Source organism: Urocitellus parryii, chromosome 1 (genome assembly GCF_045843805.1).
Source record: "Urocitellus parryii isolate mUroPar1 chromosome 1, mUroPar1.hap1, whole genome shotgun sequence".
Lineage (NCBI taxonomy): Eukaryota > Metazoa > Chordata > Mammalia > Rodentia > Sciuridae > Urocitellus > Urocitellus parryii.
This window is the reverse complement of record NC_135531.1, coordinates 90,312,494-90,333,486: the sequence shown is the minus strand read 5'-3', so window position 1 is coordinate 90,333,486 and position 20,993 is coordinate 90,312,494. Positions and strand designations below refer to the sequence as shown.

The following is a 20,993-nucleotide window of genomic DNA, read 5'->3' as shown; positions in this document are numbered from 1 at the left end:
GGTAAATGAAAATTGAACTATATAAGAAGAAACCCAAATATCTTTCACAGTGAACATTTCACACCTATCCCAGAAGTGTGTGAGCATTCTACTTGCTCTGTATCTTCACCAAAGCTCTGTATCTTCAGTAATATTTAATCAGATGTGCTTTTCTCCTCTGGCTTGCAGCATTTCTGATGAGAAGTCAGCTATAATTCTTATAGTTGTTTCTTTGTACCTACTGTTTCTTTTCCCCTTTTATCTGGCTTTGAGATTTTATCTTTCTCTTTTTTCGTAAGCAACTTCACTGTGGTACACAAAGGTTTCATTTATTTATTTTTTCTCATTTTACATGACATTTTTGAAACTTCTGAATCTGTGGATTGATATTTTTGGACAAATTTTTAAAAATTGGTCATTCCTTTTAGAATATGTTTTCTGCTTCTTTTTTTTTTTTAAATTTATTCCCTTTATAAGTCTCCAAGTGCCAACTTGCTAGAGTGCCTGGTAATGCCCAGAAATTAAAGATAGTCTGTTTATTTTTCTTTACCTATTTACTGTGTCCTTTGATTGGATATTTTCCATTATCCTTCTTTAAGTTCACCAAATCTTGATTCTATAATTTGCTAGAAGAGCCATTCAATGCATATTTGTTTTCAAATATCATAATTTTCAAATTTAGAATTCTAATTTGATCATATTTATTTTAAAACTTTGCCTTTATTTAAAAATATTTCACCTCTTGATTCATATTATCCATCTTTCCCTTTAGTTTACTTAATATAATTTTTATACTTATGTTTAATTTTGGGTATACTAAGTTTAATATCTGGTTATTTCTAATTTTGTTTGCATTGACTTATTTTTTTTCTCTTGAAAAATGGGACATATTTTTCTGTTTGTAAAATAATAATATAACAGTGTTTTATTTGCTTGGCTACTGCCAGAGAACACAAACCTTTGCCCCTTTCTGATAGGATTCTGCTCTCAGAATCCTAATAGTCAAGGTGAACTTGAACTTCACCACAGCATTGAGTTCCCTGTGATTAGCCCAGCTCCATTCTCCTCCTATCACCATAATCCTTTTTTATCATATCCATATTTGAGATGGGAAAGGGTTGGGTTGCAGTTTAAAGATGTTTTTGATTCATTTTTGGATTCAACATTGTCAGAGCCTTAAAATCTTAGCAACATGAGAATATGCATTTTCTTGTTACATATCAATATTTATTTTCTTGTTGCATACCCTTCTTCATGACTGATTTCTTGATAATATTCAGATAGAGAAACTTACTTGACTAAACAGTTTATTTTTTGTCTTGACTCTTCTAAGCTCTAATGCCTACTGCCATCTCAGGATCATCTGTGTCTCAGCTGTTGTCTTTTTGACCCTGAAGTTCTCTTCATGGGCGGTAGGCCCAGGGCTTCCTGCACGCATAGCCAGGCCAGGAACCACCTGTCATGGAGAACGGGCCGTGCAGGCTCTTCAGCTAGGCAGCACTTGGCTCCCTCTGGAATTCAGTCCATCAAGGCTTTGTTAGACCCACCATTCTTCACGTTCTTCACTAGCCATTTTGTTGATATTGTTGTATTTTCTATGAGGCAGAAATGTTATTTTGGTTGTTCTTATAAACTGGAAGTAGAATCCTGCTTAACATTCACCTTTGAACTTCAATTGGTATTTAAAGTTTTATATTCTTCTTCATAAAAGTTCCCCCTAATTAAATAAAATTTAGAGATCACATACCTAGATCTCCCCTGAAAGAATTAAAACACTTTGTTCATGGTGCAATTTTTAGTGTTTAATTAGTGCATTATAGTTCTAAATAACAATGATATTCATTTGAATATACTCATAAATGTACATATCATAGTTTGCTCCCTTTAAATCCCCAGTACTTTCCCTTTCCCTTCCCTTCTCCCTCCCTTTAACTCCCATAGTACAATTTTTAAATCAAGGAGACAACATGATGGGCATAATATAAGCCTTATGTGGGATCTACATTAAAACTTCTAAAAATTTTATTGGAGCATTATAATTATATCTTATAATGGGATCTATGACACCATATTTGTACATTCACATAACATGATCAATATCATTCCCCAGTACCTTCTCTTCTCCCTTCTCCTGATCTGCTTGCTTTACTGAGTTCCCTTTTTAAATTATTATTATTATTTCAATTAGTGCATTGTAATTATATATACAAGCAGGAATCATTGTGGCATATTGCACATGGATGTAGCATAAAACTTTTTTTACTCACTCTACCATCTTTAACTTTCTCCTTTGCCACCTTCTGTCCCTCTGTTTATTTAAGAAGCATAAATAGAGATGAAAGTATGAAGTCATGACAGAAGAGGCTCAGAAAGCAAGGAAGAAGAGCTGTTGGAGGCAAAGAATTTGAATGGACATCAGAGAAGGAAGAATCTGTTTTGAGTTATGTTTATACTTGATATTGAAAATTAAACCTCTAGCAAATTTAGATTTTAATTAATTAGTTAACTAATTTATATATTTTTGCAGTTCTAGGAATTAAATCGAGGGCATTGCATATGTTAGGCAAGCACTCTACCATTGAGCTACATCTGCAGTCCCTCAGAGGTTAAAATGAAAAATCACATATTAAATTTTACTAGGTCTCATTTTTGAAATATAAAGATGGAAAGGTGGGAAGAAGATATGGGCATCTCACAGAGAGTTTGACAGAAAAGAGAAATAGACTCCAGTTTTACCCGTTTACCAGCAAATGCCATAATTTCTAGGGCATTTCTAGTTCATTCTTTTTTATGACTAATATTTCATTGTGTATATGTATCACATTTTTTATCCATTTATTTCTTGAAGGACACCTAGGTTGGATCTATAGCTTAGCTATTATGGATTGAGCTGCTACAAACATTGATGTGGATGTGTCTCTAAAAATGAAATTATGGCATTTGCCAGTAAATGAATGGAACTGTAGAAATCACAATAAGTGAAATAAGCCAATCTCCAAAAATCAAAGGTTGAATTTTCTCTCTGATATTTGGATGCTAACACATAATAAGGGATGGAGGAAAGAATAGAAGTTCATTGAATTAGACTAAGAGGAATGAAAGGAAGGGGGGATAGGAATAGGAAAGACAATTGAATGAATTGGACAAACCTTTCCTATGTTTATATATGAATAGGCAACCAGTGTAACTCTACATCATGTACAACCACAAGAATGGTATCCTAATTAGAAGAAGTTATACTCTATGTATGTATAAATATATCAAAATACACTCTACAATCATGTATACCTAAAAAGAAGAAATTTTTTAAAAAAATTAAATAAAAAGAAGAGAGTAGAGAGAAAGATAAGTTTCTTGTAAATGGGGCAGAATAAAAAGGAAACTTCATTGAAAAGTTCTTTCCCAACCCAAATCACTGTTTTGATCTTGTAACCAAATTTTCCTTTATTGTCCTATCTTCTGACATAGAGAATATGCTTAGCACAGAGATCAGCCTTGCTCAAGACATTCTCTCACTTGCATTCCTTTCACCCTTGCTCTCCATCCCACCACAAATACAGCTGAAACTCAGCTCAGAGACCTCTTTGGCTCTCCCCAACAGGCCCAAGCTGCATGCTGATTATTTCCACCTTACAGCTTTTTAAATCCTTTTGGATTATATTAACAAACAGAGGTTCATGTTATATACTAAATTCAACTCCATTTTTAATTCATCAGCCCAAATCCCTATGTGTTCCTATTGTAATTCTTCCCTCCAGCATAAATAATTCCTCTACTTTTTAACAAATCTTTGCAGCAGGTCTGCAGCATCACAAGCTTTAGATCTCCTCTGATAGCATTTGAAAATCTCCTGAGCTATGAATGGTCCCAGGCAGCTCTCTGGCAAGCAATCATTTTACCTTCTGACAATCTATGGGTAGCTGAAGCTACACAGATCAAAATAAGGATGTGGGACATCCTTAGCTAGCCCAGCAAATCCTGAAGGGAAAAACGGGTATTCTATCCTGAGGCACCACAACAGATGAGTAGGTTTATCAAGCTGAGAGGAATGGTAAACAGGGCCATTCCCTTTGGAGAAAAATATATTTTAACACTTAGATCTACTTCTCTGCCTTATGGTAGTTTAAGTAAAATTTCTAATTTTGTTAAGACTTTTGTTACTTAAAATTTCCCCTAGGGCTGGAGATGTGGCTTAAGTGGTAGCGTGCTCACCTGGCATGCGTGTGGCCCGGGTTTGATCCTCAGCACCACATACAAACAAAGATGTTGTGTCCACCGAAAGCTAAAATAAATAAATAAATAAATATTAAAAAATTCACTCTCTCTCTTTAAAAAAAAAAAAATTCCCCTAGAAACACTGAGACTGAGACTTTGCTTTTCACAAAAGAGCATTTCACCCTTTTGTAAGGAGTCAGGCTGACAGGAAATGGCCCTGTATCCATAAAGACAAAGTCTGTAGACAATGTGCCAAAAGCACAAAGTGAGTCATCTTATTTTTTTTTTTAATCAAAACTTTTCAAAGACACTGGAAATCATCTTCTACATAATGAACAGATCTTGTAGTGGGTATTTGCTCTTTTTTTTCTGCTCATAGGCATCTGGATTTTCTTACATCTCGTTCCCTGTTTGGAGACTTGGTGAGACTGTCAATCAAAGTACAATGACTTCTCCTTGGAAAAAATGTCATTCACTCCAGGGCAATGGACATGTGGACTTTGAGCCTTGAATCAATGGGTGGAAAAATAAAAAACAAACATCTTTTGAAGACACTACTTGTCATCAAATGCATGTTGGTAAAACTGTCATTCAACTTCTGCCATCCAGCTTCTTTGAGTTGCATCTGTTCTCATCCTGCTGATGAGCCTGATTCTCTCCAGTGTTATTACTGAGTGTAGAACAATCCCATATCCTTTTAATAATTTGCCTTATTTATTACCTAAATTTGTTCATATTCTCACAATCAAATCCAGCTCATACAAACATGCCCAGATAGATGGTACATGATTCTGAGAATAATTAGCTACTCCAAAATATACCTCTGATTTCCTAACAGGACAAATAGTTGTTTTAATATTTAGATTAAAGTTCTGACAGAGTTATTTGAGTATAAGTCAATTCTTTGTGGGAATGCAACAAAATGAAAAAAAAAAAAAGTCAGGAACCAATTGCAAGCAGCAAGGCACTCCTCCTCTACATGGAGAAAATGATGGAGCAATAAAGCAGTGTCATTCTGGTGTCCCTAAAGGAGTAGATCATCTGGGATACTTCTCACTTCCATGAAGAATTATAATCTAGACAAGTTTTCTTCTTCAATCCATATTGTCTTTCCTTTTGGTTTCTACCTCTGCTAGAGAAATGTGTCCAGAGACATATTGCTCACGCTAAGAAGGTAGCAACAGCAGTGCAAAGACAATGACAACAGAAACTCACCCTCATTCTCAGGGAAATAATAGAAGCCCTAAGGACTTAGGAACTGGAGAACTGCCCGTTAAATGGAACAATATTCCTCAGCTCTTGCAAATTACTGTCTGACAGGACCTCTGGTTCCATGTCAGCTTCTGATATTTTAAAAATTAGTCACAAATTTTGATGTTCTCATTAGTAGTAGCAATAATCTCTTTATTATATATTAGAAATAAATATTATTTAAAATATATTGAAACACCCCAGGAAAACAAATGTGCTTTCTGCTCTTGGTCTACATAGAAACTGAACTATGATATTTGATATGAACTCCTATAAAGCACACTATTTCAGAATTTTTTTTTTTTTAAGGAAAGCAAACTCATGCCAGAACAGGCCACCTCAGTCATCTCAAATATCCCCCAAGATAACCTAGTGGGATCCTGCAGGGCCTAGCAAGAGATGGAGTTTAAGCAGAGAGGGAAAACTCTTCTGTGACTTGTAGCCCAGAAAGACATATTGAAACACTTGCTAGGTCAAAACAACAAGTGGTACTGGTTGGTAAGTGATTCAGTCTCTCTGTTGTAGTTAGAAACAGGTTAAAGGACATTCATTATTGATGCTCTAAACTTATGAAACTCATTCATCTCAGATGTCAGAGTGCCCAAAGCGGGAACAAGAATGTGGTGTCCATGTCAAGTTGTTTTTAGATTATTGCATTTCACTACCTGGATTACCTAGAAAAATGAACCACTGTTTTGCCAGGGAGCATCTTCAAGCTTAGGAGAGAACAAGACTGACATCACTGTTCAGATCCATTAGTCAAACTACGGTGGCTTTGGACAGGTAGTTTCCAAATATATCAGCCTCATTTACACCCAACAGCAACAACAGACAGTGTGCATTTTTCTGCTGTGACATGCGGCTCCCAAATACTAAGGTAGAAAATGGTTTTTGACCACACGTGCTGCTTTTAGTAAAAGAATTGGAAGTGGGAGGTGAAATGACAGAATAAATGTCTATATCCTAAGGCTTATAAAGAAGAAACAACCCAATTTACTTAGAGGCTAGATTAAAATAATTGAGAAAACAAGAAGATACAGCAAGAAACCCACTCATAGGATAAACAGCGATCTTCTCAAAAGACGTGTCCCACAGGTCTAAGTGTGTTCATGAAAGTAGAAACATCTGTTTATTCTTGGAAATCATTGCTCTGATAAATGTCACCGCACTATTTATTGAATATGCTAATTTTAAATAGTCAGTTTCTTGTACCTTAATCCTTCTGTTATCCACATTTAGAATAAATATTCTTAAGTAGCAGGGAGGAAGGAATGGGGAGAGGTTGATCACTGGGTACTAGGTTATTTTAGGTTGAAGTAAGAAGTTCTGGTGTGCTTTTGTGAATTTTATATTTCTAAAAGCTAAAATAAAGATTTTTTTAGTGTTTTCTCCTTAAAAAAAGTGATAATTATTTGAGGAGATACATATGTTTAACCTGATTCTTATATCATGCATTGTATACATGTACTGAAACATCACAGGGAACCCCATAAATGTGCACAATTTCATGTTTTTAGGCATCAGTTAAAAATAAATTTCATTAAAGATGAACTAAAAATAAAAATGATTTGGATTCTGAAAATATACATCCTGGAAATGGCAGAACTTATTTCATGACTTTTTCTGCCCGATCATAGATTTATGCAGTATAATTTACATATTAAATCTGATGCATGTTTTATACATTTTTAATCATATTTTCCCAGGCCTTTATTATTGGGGTGAAATATGCCATCTGTATGGATGTAAACTCACTTTTTTTTATTAATACAGAAAACTTATGTAAGATTTATTTGAGCTTATAATGGCAGTGTGGCAGCTATTATGTCCATTGTGACTTAAATGCTTTTTGTTATAATTATTAGTGCATGTTAATCATACAAAATAATGGGTTTCTTTGTGACATGTTGATACATGCATGTAATGTGCTTTTTAAACTTCTCACATCAAAATGTCAGCTAAATCATGGCATTTCACTTATGCTTTTTACATTTGAGAAGATTTGAGATATAAATAGTATAAACAATTGGCTTAATATCACATATTTTATAGGGAAGCAGCCAGAAGTTTAAGTCTGTGTGATTTCAAATTTCGTATTTTTCAGTCTCCCTGATTGACCTAAGTTAGAGTGAGTGAAAGCGGGCAGTTCAGAAGGGAAATGTGTCCTAAGTGATGGTCAACATTGAAACACTTAGGATAGCGCAAGGTTAGACAGGTTTCAGGCCAAACACACAGGTTTTGCTCTGTAGCAGTGTGGGCTGGAGACTTTGGAGTGAGGGCCCTTGGGTGAGCTTCCCGGCCATCCCAGGAAGCACATAACATATGGTCTTTGACCAGAAGAAATCAGGACAGTGTGCATTCGTCAAACTTCAGTATTACCAAACATAGGGAGTTTGGAGAGATCACTGCAATAATTCAGTAGTGACTTTAGAACATCTAGAAAAGCAGATCCGGGGGTGACCATCTGATAAGAAGGGACAATCAGAGAATTTGTCATGAATCTGAACTTGCATAAAGGAACTTTTGTGTTAATGTGAGTTAATGAAGTATCATGTAGGGGCTGATGGAAATCAAGAAGTGCAAAACTATTTCAGAGTCTACTGTCCCACTCCAAGAGCTTAAAAGATCAGTGAGGAGAATCACTGGATAGCAGGGAAGGGGACAACAGCTGCATGATAACTCTGAGCGGCTTTTAGAGGAGCAGTAAGAAGTGCCAATCGATTTTAAAAGAAGGATAAAGTAGAAATTGTGAAAGGAAAGGACAGGATCTGACAAAGCCTAGACACATGACTGCATTATGGCTGGGATGGAATAGAGGAAGGAGCCCCATGGAGCCCTGATGGTTACCAATGGTGAACACACCTGGGCCTGAAGTCACCCAGTTCAACAGGGATCATCAAAAAGACAAACTCCCAGCCACTCAGGGCCAGGCAGAGAATTCTGAGCAAGGCAACTAAAGGGCATTTTGGCAACGTATGAGTCAGTCATGAAGGAATAAAGCAATACCTGTGGAAGACATGCTGCTTTTCTTTTTCTTAATAGGGTTTGAGACAGGGGATTTAAAATATAATTTTCTTCTCTTCTTCACATCTCATTTTCTTTACAGAATCTATCCTCTTCTGCCCTCTACACTAAAAAAGAAATCAATAAATAAAATATCTCAGACTTTCCGTGGACTCATTGGTTCCCAAAGAGATTAAACATCTTATCTCTGGGTCTAAAGGAAAAGAGCTTGTTTTACCAAAGATTTGAAGTGGGTTCTGGGCAGAGTTAACGGATAGGAGAAGGAAGGCTCTGAAGACTTATCCACATTTGCATGCTACTGATGCTCGACATTCCCAAAACCAACTCGGCTCTTTATACTTTCCTCAGGAAGTGTCTTTATTCCTGCTGACAGCAGGATTAATGGCTGTGCTCAGAAGAAACCCAACTGTCAAAAAAAGTTTACTTCTTGCACTTGTCCTCCCAGTCTTTGTGCTTTGTAAGCTTTTTGTTTTGTTTTGTTTTGTTTTCCCTGGGTTAGATGGTGTGTCATTCAGAGTTCTTCATGCAAGTCCATGGAACCCCCTAGTTTAAGCAGAAAGGGACTGAAGGTGCAGGTAGTTCACAGGACCTTTGCAGGGCTGAGGAAACACATTATAGCCAGAGCTTCCCCAAACACAGGTCCTCTCCATAGGCATAACAGGCCACAGAAATCCTGCTGCTGCTGGCAAGATGCAAGCCACTTCCCTAGCCACCAACATAGGAATCACGCTGCTCCTATTTGTTTTCTTTTGGTTAGTAGATAACTAATATTCTCACTTTCTGTTCAGATCATAACCCTTATAATTATAGCAAGTATTCAGGAGAGAAATTCTGTGAAAAGGGAAAAAATCTACTTAGAGGTCTGAGAAGAGATTGAAAAGTCATTTTCAATCTCTCAGTCTAATGCAGGCATATGCCAGACAGCTCTGGTCTTTTCAGCACCTGGGTGTGTGCTGGGACTATCATGTCTTCTAACATCCACAATCTTATTAAGCACATAGTTCATGGTCACACTAAGCCAAGGAAAGTAGTATGTGACATCAGAGCTCCAGGGCTATGGGATGGTCTGTGCACATCTGTCTGGGATGAGCAGCAAGGGAGGCCATGGCTCTGTGGTACCAGCAAAGGCCTGGGCGCCTACTCTCAAATATGCAGCTCCTTTGGGTGTCTGCAGAACCTGCAGGCAACATTTTAACAGCTGATTTGACACATGTGACTTAAGATCAGGAGCTGTTTGTGTGTGTGTGTGTGTGTGTGTGTGTGTGTGTGTGTGAAATAAGTTAGAGATCAACATGTCAGTTCTATGCCATAGAAATATTATTATTTTTTTTTATTGGTCGTTCATAACATTACATAGTTCTTAATACATCATATTACACGGTTTGATTCAAGTGGATTATGAACTCCCGCTTTTACCCCGTATACAGATTGCTGTATCACATCAGTTTCCCTTCCATTGATTGACATATTGCCTTGCCATAGAAATATTAAAATAAGAATTGAGAATAACAGAACACATTTGTTTTTCTACAAGGAGAAAAAGATTTAATTTTGAAATTAGGTAACATTCAATAGAATAGAATCTTTTTCTTGAGGCATCAAAGCCAGAACATTTCACATAAATCCAGAAGAAAATCTGTGTGAAACTTAATTCTGAAGATGTTATTTGTTTCAGAAAATCAATGAGCTATTAATGACCAATCCTAAATCAAAGCATTGATGCAACTTTGGTATAAATACTTTCTACCAATAGTCAATTGCAAATTTATAGAAAACTTCTGAAAATATAGTCCATATCATCAAGGAACTTCATTGTTTGGTGGTGGAGGTGGGGGGAGATTAACATGTATGAAACAATTAACAAAGAAAGCAAGAAGTAAACTGTAATTCATTCTATGAGAGCTAGACTGATAGAAAATAGGCGAAAATGATGTGAAAAGGTAGATTCAGGTTGTAGATCAGAAAATTTATTCTGTTTAGTTTCTTAAAGGCTAGTGTACTATTTTTTAGAAAAGCATATTCCCAACACAAAGTTATTCAGAGATGACTTCTTGAGTATTTAAACATTAACATTGTGATAAAAATAAATTTGTAAGGTTGAAAAGCAAGGCATAGAAGGGAGGGGTGATCAATCATAGATCATGCTTAATATCAGAAGAAGAGAGATGGAGGACTCATTTAGTCAAGTTGATAGCAAAACTATTCCTTCCATAAAAGCTATTTCCTAACTGCTATAGTTTGAATGATAGTGTCTCCCACTCCCAATTCATGTTGAAACTTAATCCCAATGCAACAGTATTCACAGGCATAGCCTTTAGGAGTCATTAGGAGGTACCACCCTTGGGACCCTGTAGCTCTCACCTTCTATCATCATGTCTCCCTCTTTCCAACTCTGATCTTCCTGCCACCTTCTTGCAAGGACCAATGTGTTTACATCAGGCCCACCTGGATAATCCAGGAAATCTCCCCTCAACTCAAGATCATTAATTCAGACATTTGCCTAATTCCTTCATCCAAGTTAGGTAACATATTCATAGGTGCCTGAGATTAGACTGTGGAAAGTTTAAGGGAGAGAGGACATTAGTTTAGTGCCCTGGGCTCTATCACACTGGTCTTCCTCCTGTTTCTCTTGTCTTTCATACATATTGTCAATAATCCCGACTTCAGTTTTTCCCAGTACAGTAAAGGATTATGGATCCATTTCTACTTCTACACATATTTGTAAATGTCTGTATAACTCAGAATTTTCTAGAACGTACAAAGACGAAAACAATCATACTCCTGCAGCCGTGACGAGATGATGATGTCAGCTGAAGCTTGTGAATAGGGTTACTAAAAAATGGTTTTAACAAAATACTTGGAGATAATTTGTGAACTTCATTTATTGGACTACACCTGTCCCTTTTTCCGAGAATAACTGAGTTGACAGTCTGTGGAAATCCACAGCTTCTCCTATGGTGAACTATGCTCACCTGGGGTGACAAGTTACTGAGAGAAGAACAGACTACCAATAATGGCTTTATATTTTTAAAACAATAATTTCCTTTTACTTCAGACAGAAACAACATGCTGTGAAAAATTATACATCATGTAGCAGCAGCTGAGAAGTCAACATATATCACTATCAATGCTGCCTCTATAAAAGCCAAAAAATTATCATATCTAACAATAATTTTTGCTTTCACAGAGAGTGCAGGGGACATAGAAAGAAACCAAACTTATTCTTATAAATGGTTGGTTTAACACATAGTGAAAAAAATTGATGTGTAAATTGCTTTTGATGAATGCTTGCGTTAAATATGGTTATTTGTTATGAGCTCCATTACATAAATTGGTTGCAAAATTATAACAAATGTTCTTTATTAATCTTACCTTCTCCATGGCTTGAGAATGACTTCAGGCAATTATTTTCATAGACTTCAGCACCATTAGTGCTGATGCTGAGGAGGCCAGACAGGTTCTAATAACACATAGAGAATAGAAACACGCCTTTTCTTTGCTTCCTACATGGGGAGATAATATTTCTTATAGTTTTCTCATCTTCAGTTAAATTCCTCAAGTTGTTAGTTTCTGGGACTTTTGCAGAAACAACTGTCTCAGGTATAGTAAATAACTTTCATATTATGTTTGTCATGGTTTCACATTTGAAATTTAAACAGATGGCCAAGATCCTAGTCTTGAGGAACTCTGAGTTTAACCTGCATGGTCCAGGGGCTTTCGGGTCATATTTGGCTATGTAGTCAGAGCTTCAGCATTTTCTCTATGGCTCAGTGACAGATTGCAGAACTGTCTTAATGTTTTCCTCTTCAGCAGGTGATATAAATAACTGGAAGATAGTGTCTTTCTGGGAAAGGAAAGGAAATATTTTTTTCCAAGAAAACTCCCATGACCCGACTTTCAACCAGAATCAAAGATGTAAACAGTTGTCTGAGTAGATAACCAAGAGCCATCTCTTAGTTATTTGGGGATTTTTTTTTTTTTTAACATTTAAGAGGTTTGCAGTTCCTGGCTTCTCATCTTTTTCTCAGACTTACTCTTGTCTTCTTAGGTCTCTTTACATTTCAAAGAGGGAAAAACCAAGAAAAAACATAATTCACTCTGTTAATTATATATCTTTGACAAAAGGTCAGATTAAATAGTGCAGGTGCAGGAGGCACTTATAACTCACATTATATAAAAGAATATCACAAAAATAGCTGTGCGAATTTGTAGTCTGGAAAAGTCACAGACAGGTGGTACACCTGCAATTTTCATTATTGAATATTTATTAAATACTGCTGATTTGTGAGCCCCTGAGCCAGGTGCAGGGTGAAGGCATGTGCAGGAGGGAGAAAGCCCTCCCCACCGGGAATGCCAACCAGCAGCCTGATGACCAAGAACGACCCTAGTCTTGATGCCAGTTGTTCATCACTGATATGAATGATTACACAGCTTATCAGTTAGGACTTAGCACAGCAATGAAAGAGAACATCCAAAATGACAGTAAACCAAACAAGTTGTTGTTTACATTTTCACTCTCAGGTGAAAACCTGTATAGATAACATAGTGTTTTATGAAGCTGCCTTTGTCTTGCTTGTACTACAGGCCATGGCCTCTTTCCCCAAATTTACTTTGTGGTGCCAGGTGATTTCATCAGCTCTAGATCTCACGTGTGCAGTAGAGTCAGCAGGATAAGAAGCAAGGAGAAAGGCGTGTGCCCTCCCTTTAAGGACATTTGATGGAAATTTCACTGACAACTTTCATGGACATATAATTAGCCAGACCTAGGCATATGAGAGGCCAGGAAATGGAGTTTTGATTCCAACTGGCCACATGCCCAGCTAAATATTGTGTATGCTGGAACTTTCAGTTTTGGCTCAGGATGTAGAGTACTATACAGAGCATCATCAGCCCTGCCCCTACAGCAACCACCACTACAGGAGCAGAAGAAGAGACACCAAACAGTCTGAAAATCCCTAAGTTTCCTTAAAGCCAGCAGAAAACTGATAAGTATCAACTAATATGAAATCTAAGGAAAATGAGGCACTTCCAGGATGATAAGGTTGGGGCATGAGCACCTGCTTACCTGAAATAAACACTATCTTATCAATGGCGGGAAGACTTGAGCTTTGTATTTAAATGACTTAATAAAGACAGTGGTGGGCTGGAAGGAGAATATACAACCCCTGGAGGAAACAGACACTGGAAGAAAAGCAGGGAGAAAACATGCTTTTCTGCCAAGGGTCAGATCAGGGAAGGTCACCAAGAGTCCTCTAATGTGTCCCTTATGGTGCAAGCCTGAGCAGTGAGGGTTTGGGTGGGAAAGCACAGATTGCTTTTACCCTAGTTCTTTGTGAAACAAAAGGTGTAAATTATTGCAGGAAGGGCAATGAAACCTGATGCTCTTAGGGCCCTGATGAAGATTCTTTGATGCTAGGGAATGGGGATAACAACAAAAAGATCCTCCGCTCCTGAGACAGGAGCAGACAACCATGCTGGGCCCAGAACCACAGCTGGAAGTAGACAAGATCACTGAGAAAGACCTGTGCCAAGAAAACAATGCCTACTTAAGACTGGAACTTGAACAAAACAATAGAGAATATTCCACCCCATCTTTCCCCCACCATGCTGAGTACTGGAGTATCAGTTAAGAGTGGTCTATAAGAACAGGAAGGCATGCTCTGGAGGCACACTGCAAAGGGAAGGTCCCAAACTGAGGCAAGCAAACACACAAGCAATATATATATATATATATATATATATATATATATATATATATATATTTTTTTTATTCAAACTGCTGAAAACCAAAGACATGGAGAAAATCTTGAAGGTGACCAGAGATATAAGGTATATTAGAAACAGAAGGAAAAACAGATGAGAATTAGACTTATGAGAAACTATTTGGCCCATAAAGAGATGAAGATATATTTTATAAGAAATAATAAGAAACTGTTCAACCTAGTATTCTTAAAAAAAAATCATCAGGATGCCTTTATTTGTTTTATGTGGTGCTGAGGATCGAACCCAGTGCCTCACACATGCTAAGCAAGCACTCCACCACTGAGCTACAGCCCCAACCCTCAACTTAGTATTCTATAGTTAGCTAAAATATCTTTTAAAAATGAAAATGAGAAAATACTTTCTCAAATGAAAAATGAGATAATTCATGGCAAAATCAGCAGCCCCCCAAAAAAATGTTAAGAGAAATTCTTCAGGTAGAAGGAAGTTCACGCCCAAAGAATTTAGAAATATGCAAAGAAATAAAGTGCATCAGAAATATAGCAAATATAGTCAAATATAAAATTCTTTTTTCTTATTTTTTACATTGGTCATAAAAGATAAGTGGCTCTCTTCAGCAAAAATGTAGCAGTGTATTGTATGTTTATAGCATAAATAAAAGTAAAATATATGACAACAACAGCACAGAAAATGGAAAGGAAAAATTAGGAATACATTATTGTAAGGTCCTTACACTATTGTGATGGTATAATGTATTGTTTTACATATATTGTAAATTCTAAAGCAACCTCTAAAATATTAAAAAGCAGTGTAAGCAATAAACTAATAGTCATGGTAAAATGGAATAATAAAAATGCTAAGATAAAGGCATAAAAATATACAAATAATAAACAGAAAGAAGCTAAACAGATGGAAATTCAAACATTTTAATAATTATGTTAAATATGAATAGTCCAAAAACTAATTAAAGGCAGAATTTGGTGTATTTGATAAAAGGCAAGTTTCAACTACATGTAAATCACTTTAGTTATAAAAACATTGAAGGGCTAAAAAGTAAAAGAACAGAAAAAGAAAACCATGAAAATATTAATTGAAAGACAGCAAAGTAACTATATATTATTCAGGATAAATAGGTATATTACATGGCGATGACAGAAAAAAATCCTTCAAAGATAATTTAATATTAATGCACCAAACAACAAAGCTACCAAATATATTAGACGAAATCTGACAAAAATGAAAAGAGAAAAAGAGGACTGTACAATAATAGTTGCATATTTCAACACTTCTCTTTTAGTAGTTGAGGGGAAAGGTAGATACAAAATCAGAAAATACACAGAAGACTTGAATAATACTATAAATTAACTTTGGTTAACTGACATTTCTTGTACCTTTCACCCAATTATAGCAGAATATATATTCTTTTTAAGCATACCTGGAAGACTCCCCCAAGTAGACTATATTCTGTGCTACAAAATAAATATTGATACATATTAATTGAAGTTATTCAAAATATTTTCTCAGACAATTGCAGAACTAAACCAGAAGTCAGCAAGAGAAAGCTATTGGAAATTTTGAAATTTATTTTGTAAACATGTAAAATTAAATGACTCAATTCTAAAATATTGAGTTACCAGACTTATTAAAAGACAGAAATTACAATATTGTGAGACAAGAAACAGTCACCTCTAGATCCAATTATAAAAGCACAATGATTAAATTGACAATGACTCCATACTAGGTCTTGAAATCAGTGTTTCATTCTTGTTGAATGAAGGTTCAAGGCTGCTCCCCAACCAACACTTTCATATGTTGAAGCCCCAATTCCCAATGTGATGACATTTGGAAGAGGGGCTTGGAAGGTAATTAGGTTCACATGAGGTCAGGAGAGGAATGCAGCCTTCATGTGGGATTCAAGTCACCATAAGGTAACCAAAGCTTGAATTCTCTCCATTGTGTGAGTACACAGTGAGGATACAACCATCTACAAGTCCAGGAGAAGACACTCCAACAGGAACATAACCAGCAGGAACCTTGATCTTGGATTTCTTAGCCTCCAAAACCATAAGAAATACATATCTGTTCTTTAAACCACCTAGTCTACTGTACTTTGTTACCACAGCCTGAACTGCCCATTCTGCTAAGAAATAGTCTGTACTGCTAAATTGGATTGAGTCACCATCTCAATTTTTTTCAGTCCATCAAATTGTGTTTATCTCTTTTCCACTTCTTGTTCTTTCTGTTTACTAGCTCATTTTACCAAGGTTTTGGCTCCTTGGACTGTGTGTCCACTCCTCTCTTGCCCCTGATAGGGGGAGCAAAGGGCTAGGAGAGTGATTGAAATGCCATCTTGACCCAATAGCAAGCAACCCCACCTAATTCAATAGCACCACCTGGGGAATGGCCTCTGCTACCTCTCAGTATCAGGAGTAGTGGAATAGACCATTAGAAAAGTCTAGAAAAATGGAAATAACTGATAGAACAGACAAGGCAATATGAGCTCTTTTCCATTTCTCCGGTTAGGCTAATGATGCATATGCCACATGATGCATATATAGGAGACACAATGGCAGGCACCAAGCTCACTATATCATTAAGCATGCAAGGTCTGCATGTTTATTTCATCCATCCACCAAGCATTCAGCATTTGATTTATTACTCTTCCCTACCCAAACTCTTACATAGTTCAACTCTGTAATTTCCATTCCCTTGTGGTTACCTGTGAAGTACCATTTGTACATTTATTTTGACTTAATCTCTAAATATCTAGATGATCAAGACATGTTATTCCTCTGACAAAAACAATCTCAGTTAATTATACTGAACCAAAGGACTCTTTTTAACAAGAAAATATAATGTGTACAATAGCCTTAAATATACTTGAACACATAATTATAACTTTCCAAAACCTTTAGCCAGCTTCATTTCATTCTTATTATTTAATCTAAGATCTGAACATAATTCAGCACAATATAGTTTCTTTGAAGCTAATATTTCCTATTATTTATATTTTGATCTTTTGAGCAGTATCTTTCTTTCCTGTTAGTAAGTTTTGTAAGAGCCTGAATAGTCACTTGTCTTTGCTCTTTTTATCCCCAGAACCTGGCACATTAGTTCAATAAGTATTTGAGGCATGGGTGAATAAACAAATCAATGAATGCGTGATCAATCCTCAGAGATTTGTTTCACATGCCCAAGCACGCACGCACTCTCTTGTTCATATAGGAGCCTCAGACGTCACTCTGTAGGCACCCACACTTCTCCAGCAGTGTTTGACAGAGTCATCTCAGCATATTCATCAGCTATGCCATGCTCATCAGCCTCAGGGAAAACTTACAAACAATGCAGCACAAAGGTCATCCCTGCCATGATTGTTTATTGCAAAACAGATGGAATAAAATGAAGCAAGCATCCACTGATGCACATACACAAACTAATAAACAAACCAAAGGTCTAAGCCACTGTGGCATCATCAGGACAGCAGTGTCTTGAAGAAACTCCACTGGTTCTAATTCCCATCAGAGGCAATGAATGCATGCTGTGTGTGTGCACGTGTGTGTGTATATATATGTGTGTGTGTGTGTGTGTGTGTGTGTCTGTGTATATGTGTTAAAATATGACACAGAAGGAATGGTGGCTAGATTTTTGGAACTTTTTTTAAAAATATTTTTATTAGTTGTTGATGGACCTTTAATTAATTAATTAATATTCAGTGCTGAGAATCAAACCCAGTGTCTTACACATGCTAGGCAAGCATTCTACCATTGAGCCAACACCCCAGTCTGGTCTTTGAAACTTTTAACATGCAAATGGTAGGTGAATCTTTCTAATGTGAATATTGTGAGAACATAAATAATCTGCTTCCTTCAAGAACATGGCTTTTTGATCTATCAAGCTATTACCAAAGAACAATTATTACCAAAATTATGATATGACAAAAGCCATGTTTTTGAAGAAATTCCCAGTTCTGAAGCCAGTAGAGTAGATGGAAATTTGTTCATTTTATACTTAACCAGGTTCTAATGGTAACAGAAAATCCTTATTTTGAGTTTCTTGCATATTGGGGCTAAGGTATTCACAAACAAATATATCAGCACTCTCTGGATCATTCCCCGTCACCAGTCATATGAACCTATCTACTTCCTTTTACTTGCATTTTCCTTGGTGTTCAGAAAAAGACATGCTGGGAGTGTAATGAGAATGCAAGAGATCCATAGCATCTAATGTATTGTATTCAGCTCAGATTACCCTAGATAAGAGATCTAATTTCAGGTTGGATTGTGACACTGAGTCCAGCCCAGAGAACAGTAATAAAGGGGCACTCTTCAGAGTGTAAGAGGTGGCAGACTGTGACTTGTCCTCCTAGTCTTTTCAATTGCAGACTAGAAAAAAATATTTTGACCAAATATCTGACCATTCTGTTCTGTGAGGTAGGACACATGCAGTGAGATAATATCAGTTAAACTCCCTAATTTCCATTGTCCTCTTCTCATGTTTGGCAGAGAAATAATAGTCATGGAAGGTGGGAGAGAACGGTAGCAGGAATGATGAGGGAGAGAGGGTAGCTTAGATATAAAAACTTGATTGATTATGGAAATAGCCAGTGAAGATACAATTATCTTTTATTTCTTAATGTACCCCAAGAACAGGAGGCAGGACTGCAGAAGTCAGTACTTCTTCCTTGTAATAGACTCCTTCTATGATAGATGTTCCAGGATCACCAATCTTGGCATCACAGAGGATGCCTATTCTGTACATGTCATGTACAGGTATAACTTGCTCTGTACTTTTGTTGGCATTTTGTGATGAATTTTACTGTAATAACAGAAATGTTGAGCCTATGTTCTGAGCAGTGATAGCCAATGGCCAATTATTTCTAGTGCCTTTTTTTCTGATCTGTAATGGAAACATAGTATTCTTAATACTTCTCTGATATTGGCATTTAGAAAAGAGCTCGATTCTTGCTCAATTCACAGTACATTCAGACTTTTGAAAGGCTTATTCTAATGAAAGTTCAGGTAATATTTTGTGTGCAATTGAAAGTGAATTTTCTTGTCAGCTGAGCTCCATGTCAGAATCCAGTGCAATATTTAAAATGAAAAAAATTCACTTTTATTTCAATACAAGCTTTGCAGTCAGTGTTATCAAGTGCCTTGGGCTTGTTTTCAAGAGAAGCCCACTCATCATCCTCTGATTGTGAATATAGAACTTTCTTGTTCAGCCACATGCTGATTTGGGTTTTTTCCTATCTATTTCTTGGATCTCAAACTCTCAGATGTCTTCAGAAGGCATTTTTTTTAGATGTTTCTAACAATGAATACTTTTTCCTGCTTTGAAGCTTCTTCCATCATGTCCTTCGCTTTTCTGTCTTTCATCCTGGCTAGGCTCACATTGTCCTCTGGCTCACTCACTGTGACACTAACCACCTTAAATCACGGCCATCTTTAAAACACCACTCTCATCTTGAATGAATCAGTTCTCCTGCTTCTGTCTGTCCCCAACCATATTCTCCAGACACTGCCTCAACTACTACTGCTTCAGAGTCTTGACTTCAATTTGTGATTTTTGTTTAACTGTTTTTATAATAAAGCATAACATTGGGATTCATATGACATACTCAGATGAATATATGCCCCAAACTTAAGTTGATCAATCTCATTTCCCACTACCTTGCTGTACCCTCTACCCCTTCACCTTGCTGTATCATCTACCCCTTCTATCATTGTTTTGTTATTTTAATTATTTTAATATATATGAATGACTCATTGTGGTATATCCATACATGGACATAGCAAAAATTGGTAGATTCCATTCCTTAGTACTTCCCCATGCTCTCCCCTCTTTCCTTTCTCTCCCTCTTGATCTAATTCCTCTATTCTATTGGTCTTCCTTCTAATTTCATAAGCTCCCCACCTTTTAAAAAACTTTATATTTATTCTTCTTCTCTACCCCAGCTCCTGCATATGAGAAAAACATTCAACCCCTGACTTTCTAAGTCTGGCATATTTCACTTAGCATGATGCTCTCCAATTCCACCCATTTATCAGAAAATGACATAGTTTCATTCTTCTTTATGACTGAGTAAAACATTTATTGTGCATGTTTATCACATCTTCTTTATTCATTCATCTATTGAGAGATACATAATCTGGTTTCATTACTTGGCTATTGTGAAGGGTGCTGCTATAAACATCTGTATGCATTATCACTATATTATACTGATTTTAGACCATCTGGATAAATACCAAGGAATGGGATAGCTGGGTCAAATGATGATTCACTTCCTTAAAAATATGGAATACTTCTTGTATTTGTGTATCATCCTTGCCCAGGGATCATGCTAATCTCTTCTGAATTATTCCAATTTTTGTGTATATGCTGCCAAAGCAAGTGTGACTTCTATTTCTTTTTTATTTTCCTTGAACAAAACTGTCACTCACATGGCTTCCAATACCTTGATATGAAATACTCCTTCTATAGCATAAAGACCAGTGAAGGGAGTGAAGAATACTGCATAGATTTGGCAGCTGTGATTGAAAGAGACGATGACTCATCCATATGTACAGCATATGAAGCCAGGAAACAATTGTTAATGCCCTTCTCAGAGAAGCTTCCAAGAGTCAAGATGATGGTGGATGGTAAACAGTCACTCAGAGCAGAGGAGTTTGACCTCATAAAACGAAGATGTTGGTCAATCAGAGATCATGAAAGGGACAAGAAGCAAATCTAACTCAGTGCTGGGAGCTAATTGAACATGTGCCGAGGAGGTGAACTGCAGCATGCCATTTGGTTTTCATAAACAG

At 36.6% G+C, this 20,993-nt stretch overlaps 1 non-coding gene across 1 annotated transcript; it reads right to left on the bottom strand.

The window, feature by feature from the left end:
• Positions 1–20,477: 20,477 nt before the first annotated feature.
• Positions 20,478–20,580, bottom strand: LOC113184581 (U6 spliceosomal RNA). Its single transcript, XR_003301016.2, has one exon. It is a non-coding gene; the product is annotated as a U6 spliceosomal RNA (small nuclear RNA).
• Positions 20,581–20,993: the final 413 nt, after the last annotated feature.